The following is a 6,355-nucleotide window of genomic DNA, read 5'->3' on the forward strand; positions in this document are numbered from 1 at the left end:
TTTGATATTCATAACTTTTTGTTTTGACATCCACTACTTGGTTATTACCAGGACCAAATAAATAGACTTTATTACAAGACTCACGAAATATTTTGTCTTAGGACCTGGTACACGAAAAACCTTTCGGTTATCGAGTCGCACACCACGGATACCTTTTAACGTCTTGTTCAGGACAAGACTACCTGTTAAGGTTAGTATCTTTCTTACAAAAAACATCATGATATTTCAATTAATTACATGTAAATATTAGTGTTTAAATAAAAACATAGTCTGTTCGGTAATAAAAACCGGTCTGTTAATCTGTATCATCAAGCCAAAATTTTATTTGTTTGAAATTGAAAGATATATAAAATTTCAAAAATAAACAAAAAAAGACATTTAAACTTTTCTTTAGAACTAACATAACATTATAATTTACGCATAATTTAAAAACTTTTTTATTCTTATAATCATTAATATCATGATGACAATTAAAGAAATTAGTTGTTTTTCTTAATGGTATTTAAATATTTACTTGTATAATATTTCTAATTCTTATGGAAGTCAGTATTTTTAATTTGTTACTACACGAAAAGTATTAAAGTTTATTTAACTAGTATTGTGGTAGTAGTTAGTAAAAAAAAATCAAACAAACTAGTATAAATGTAAGAGTTTATTTAGCCTGAAAAATTTATTTACTTTTTTTAAATAATGGTGTTTCTTAGGTACCAGTTATGAATTGAAGACAAAATACGCGTTTAAGTTTATTTAAGATTAAATAAATAGTATAATCGACATTAAAAGCATTTTTTTATTTTATGAATTCTATTTTAGATTTTAAAATAACAATAAATAAACATTTTGACACGATAACCGAAAGGTTTTTTCGTGCACTAGGCTAAGTCTTTAGACCAAAAGTTTATTTTATTGTTAATTAAACAACATAACTACACCCTATGGTGGCAAAACTACACTAATTTAATTATATCTGCTTAAAATATAAATGTCTTTAACTACGATTATAACAATAATATTAAATAAACACTTTAAAATTAATATTTCGATAAGAATTAGATAGAAACTGAACCAAAATATGGTTATTATTGTTTATTAAACGACAAAAAATACGCTCAAAAGGTTTGGTCCAAGCACCTGGTGTACAAAAAACCTTTCGATTATCGAGTCATACACTAGAACAGTTTAACGTCATGCCCAGGACATTATTATTGTTTATTGAACGATAAAAAAGGGCTCAAAAAGTTTGGTCTAAGGACCTGGTGTACAAAGGAACTTTAAATAGGTGTACAAACTACAAAGGATATAGTTTAAGCTAGAGCTTCGATTAAACTAGATTTATAAGAGAATGAAATCTATCTAAACGAAAAATAAAGAATGTCACATCAGCTCACAACTTTGTTGAAAGAAAAATAACTTTAGTATTAATAAGCTTAAAAAAAAATTTTTTGGAAGCTCACAAAAAAAATTACGCCTGTTCACAGTATTGTACGACAAAAAACGCTTAAAAAGTTTAGTCCAATGACCTGGTGCACGAAAAAACCTTTCGGTTATAGAGTCATACACCGGAACAGTTTGACGTCATGTCCAGGACAATTGATAAAATACAAAAGGTACAACAAAACAATTATAATAAAAAACACTATCTTAATATTTAAAGAAAGTACACCTGTTCATATTATTAGTTAATGAATAAATTTTAAAGTACTATATCAAACTATAAATAAGAGAAGCTGTGTTAAAGACTTTAATATAAATAAAGTTAATTTAGTTAAATTAATATTCTTTTGAGATTTAAGAGATGAATTAATTTTATTAAAGTAACCAAAAAAGCATAATTGAAACTAAATGCAAAGCGAATTTCTATTATTTTGTAAAAGTTGAGATTAGTAAAACAATTTTTATTAATTAAACAAAATACTATTTCTGTACTAAATTTTTTATAAACCGCATTGGAAACGTGTTTATTTTATTTTATAACGTTTAAGGACTAATAAATAAAAGTATTTTATCATTAGATTTTAATTAGTGTTTGTTTTAATGTCATTTTTTAAATAAGTAGAACAAATTTTTACTGATGAATAAAAAACTAGTTGTAATACTTTGGTCGGAAAACTTTTATGCTAGCATGTCAGAACCAAAAATCTACGGCACGCGATGTTCTTTTTAGACAAAAAATACTTTTAAAACATTAAAGAAAACGATGTAGTAAAAATATACTGTTAGGCTTTTTTCTATTATAAAAGTGTTTTTTTTTTAATTTGTTATTACAGTTTATTGTAATATTTAGTTTAGTCTGAAAGTATTTTTCCCAAGAAAATTTGCCAGTTACTTTGTTTTAATATAGAACACTACCGTTTTTGGAACCGTTCAGTTCCAACCCGCGCAAAATTCCCACCCGATCAATTCCAACCCAAATCAAATCCCACCCGATCATTTCCCACCCGCACAATTCCCACCCGATTAAATCCGATCCGAACCAAATCCCGACCGAATCAAATCCCACTCGATCATTTTCCACCCAAGCATTTCCATCCGAATCAAATCCCACCCGCACAATTCCCACCCGAACCAAATCCCAACCGATCAAATCCTACCAGAATCAAGTCCCACCCGATCAAATCCTACCCAAATCAAATCCCACCCAATCAAATCCTAACCGATCATTTCCCACCCAAATCAATTTCCACTCGATCATTTCCCACCCGAATCAATTCCCATCCACATAATTCCTGACCGGTCAATTCCCACTAAACTATCAAACCCGATTAAATTTATTGTTGTACTAGGTAAAAATGTTAATACGTTTGGAACTCACATTAAAATTTTTGTTTTTGTGATTTAAAAAATCATTTGAAATATGAAATTAGTAAGGTAAAACCGATTTTATTTATTTAAGCTAAAATTGTTACTGTTGCTTATTTTATCATAATTTTAGTTTAATGTTAGTTTTGTTTGTTGATAACTACGATAATTAAATAATTACGACTTGCGAGCAACAGAAAGTTGGTCTGTTACTTGTAAAATGCTATCATTGTTACTAAAGTTTAATCCAGATCAGGTTTAAATAATAATTAAGTTTTTAGTATCGGAACCATTTTCTATCATGGTAATTAATTTATGCCCAATTAATTTATTTTAACGACTTGGAATAATTGACATTGACACTTAATTATATTTTAGTTTTTGTAATTAATTAAAACAACAAAATTATATAGTACTGTACAACATAGTTTTCTTTAATAAGAACTTTGGAATTTGAAAATTATAATAATGCTTATTTTATTAAACTCTAGACCTAAATTACTTCTGTTCGTTGATTACTAGATTTTTTGAAGTATTTACGGCCGGCAAGGAAAATTGGCCTATCTTTTGTAAAATGCTTTTACGGCTAATACAATTTAGTTTAAATCAGGTTCAACGCAAATTCAAGTTTTTTAGTACCCGAACTATTTTTATAACAAAGTATTCTACGGTAACTGCTTTATATCCAATTAAATCTACCTTTGTAACGACTATAATAACTAATATTGCTCGGCATAATTTTTTTAAGTGCAAATTTTGGAAGATATTTTGTTTTAATTAGCTTAATGTTTCATATTTCTTGTTTAAAACAATACTTCCTAAGTTTAATTTAACAAAAATTTTAAGTATTTGATGCCTGCGGTACGAATAGCTTATCATAGAAAAATTGGTCATTTTTAAAAAATATTTGTTATTCAAAAAAGTTGTTGTTCAGTTGTTATTCAATTTTTTCTTTAAATCTTAGCTTTTAAACCAACTAAAATAATTGTGTACTATTTTTTTATTAATTGTGTACGCAAATTGCTGTATAAGCTCGTTGTTTGGAGTTTATAACTATTTATTATAACTAAGCGCGAAAACTATGAAATAAAACATAAGTTTGGAAGAAATACTAACATTATAACTTAACAATATATTTCTTGCTTCGTTATAAAAAATAAATTGAATACTTTTTTGTATTAAAACAGTGGTTTTAGCTAAAATAAATAAGTCTACTTCTCGACTGAAACCGGCCGGATTAGCGAGAAAGTACTGGGTAATAAACTACAGAACGTTCATTTAATTAATATTAGTTATATTAGTTCTGCCTCAAGACGACAAAACGTACCTTGTATGACTTATGAAAAGTAAATTTTAAACTATACATAAATTTTTGTAGTTTGAAAACTACGTAGTTTTATTATAATGCTCTTTAAAATTTTGATGTGTTCTGACCAGTATAAATAATTATCTATCATTATATTACTCTGAAATACTTTATCATATTACATATTATTTTATCTATTTTGACTTCATAACTGATATTTTTTCATATACTCTTGTGATTGTTGAAATAGTTTAATTCTGCTTTTATCTATTTTTAAAAACTGTTTAACAATATGTTACAATATTGAACAATGTTCTTTAATTATTCTTAATTCTTAATTATATTTAACTATTAGAACTTAAGTTATAGCGTAACTGAGCGAATTTTCTTTAGCAGAGGACTAAACTTTCGTATTCACTGGTCGCAATATAAAATATAAACATGCTCTCTAGCCACACTTTTACAAGTATGAGCCACAGTTTGTCGAACCGTTGTGTAGATCATTAAAAAAAAATTATCTCAGTGTGGCAGAAACATTTCTAGGCCTTTTCAAATAGAGAAACACTATTTTCTGCTTTAGTTTAGAATCATTCTTCTTCTAACTATAAATAAAAGTTGTCTTTTAAATATATAAGCATCTAATCAACTGTTAACATATATGTTAATCATAGTATTTAAATACATAATGTTAAACTATCAATAACGTTTTTCAGTCAAATATCTATAATTTTTTTTGTCTAATTCATAAATAGTTTCTTACTTAACAACCTTGTTAGTTTAAATAAATTTAAAAACTACTTAACTCATTTAATTTATCAAATGTTAATAATAATTCATTATCTAATAGCGAAACAAAAAGAAAAGACAAAATTGATTTAAAATATAAAAGAACACGAGAAAATTGAAGTTAAATGGAAAATTAAAAAACATGTAGTAATGTCACTATATAGAGGTCTTGTTTAAATAGTTTTGTAAAGTCTAAAGTCTTTTTCAATGTATAAGAATCAAAGCTGGAATCATAATAAAAAACACACGTTATACATAACATGCTAAAAGATGTGCTTGAATTAGCATGTATAACTTTAATAAATATATAGTTAGAAGTAAAGTTGCAATATAAAGTTGTAAATAACGCATAAGTTAATGAAAAGTCTTCTTTACAAACAAAGTTTCAAAAATTATAAGCCGTTTATGACACAATGAAAAGAAAATAAAGCTTTTTCTTATTAGCGCATATCACAAAAACAAACCTTTTTTACGATAAAATAAAATGTTTGCATTTTCTTATTTCATATGGTTGTTAAAGCATTTTTTATACTCGTTGATTTAACATTTACAATTTTGGAAAGAAAGCACAAGCGAAACAAGTAAAAGTTTATGAATAAACAGCTTTTTTGGTTAGTAAATGAAACTTTATTTTTCTCTTTTTGTATTTTTTTATGGTCGCACAGGCTCCAGGTAACCAGTCTAAACACGCCCCTGCAGTAAGGTACAGCTTACTGAAAACGAAAACAATAAAAGTTTGTTAAACTAATAATTTCTCTTACTAAAAGCTTTTATAATTTTTTTTAATTGTTAAACGTTATTAAAGAAAACTTTTTTTGTCGAAATATATGAGGTAATATGAAATTTTAAACTTAAAAAGAATGGAACTTGACTGAAACTTATAATCAATCTTTTTTCTAAACTTTACATGTACAAAAATTAAACGGATTAGAATTTATGCATAAAAATATTGATCTGAACTAACCGTATAACATATATAAAGGATGATAGTTATTTTATTTAAAATATTTATGAACAGAATTGAGTCGAATGAGAATTCATTCCAGTGATAATTTACCTGGATGGGAATTGAACGTGAGGGAGTTGATCGGGTGGGATTTGTGCGGGTTGGATTTGATTTGGGTGGGATTTGATTTTGGTGGGATTTGATCGGGCGGGAATTGATTCGGGTGGAAATGGATTCGGGTTGGATTTGATCGGGTGGGAGTTGAATCGGGTGGGAATTGATTCGGGTTGGATTTGATCGGGTGGGAATTGATCGGGTAGAATTTAATTTAGGTGGAAATTGATCCGGGTGGGAATTGATTGGGTTGAAATTGATTCGGGTGGGATTTGATCGGCTAGGAATTGATTCGGGTGGGATTTGATCCGGGTGGGAATTGTGTGGCTGGGAATTGAGCGTGGGTGGGAAATGTTAGTATACCACTGTTTTAATATTAAAAATTGTCATAAAATGCATTAAAA

The sequence above is a fragment of the Thalia democratica genome, chromosome 8, assembly GCF_965202585.1.
Source record: "Thalia democratica chromosome 8, ktThaDemo2.hap1.1, whole genome shotgun sequence".
Classification (NCBI taxonomy): Eukaryota; Metazoa; Chordata; class Thaliacea; order Salpida; family Salpidae; genus Thalia; species Thalia democratica.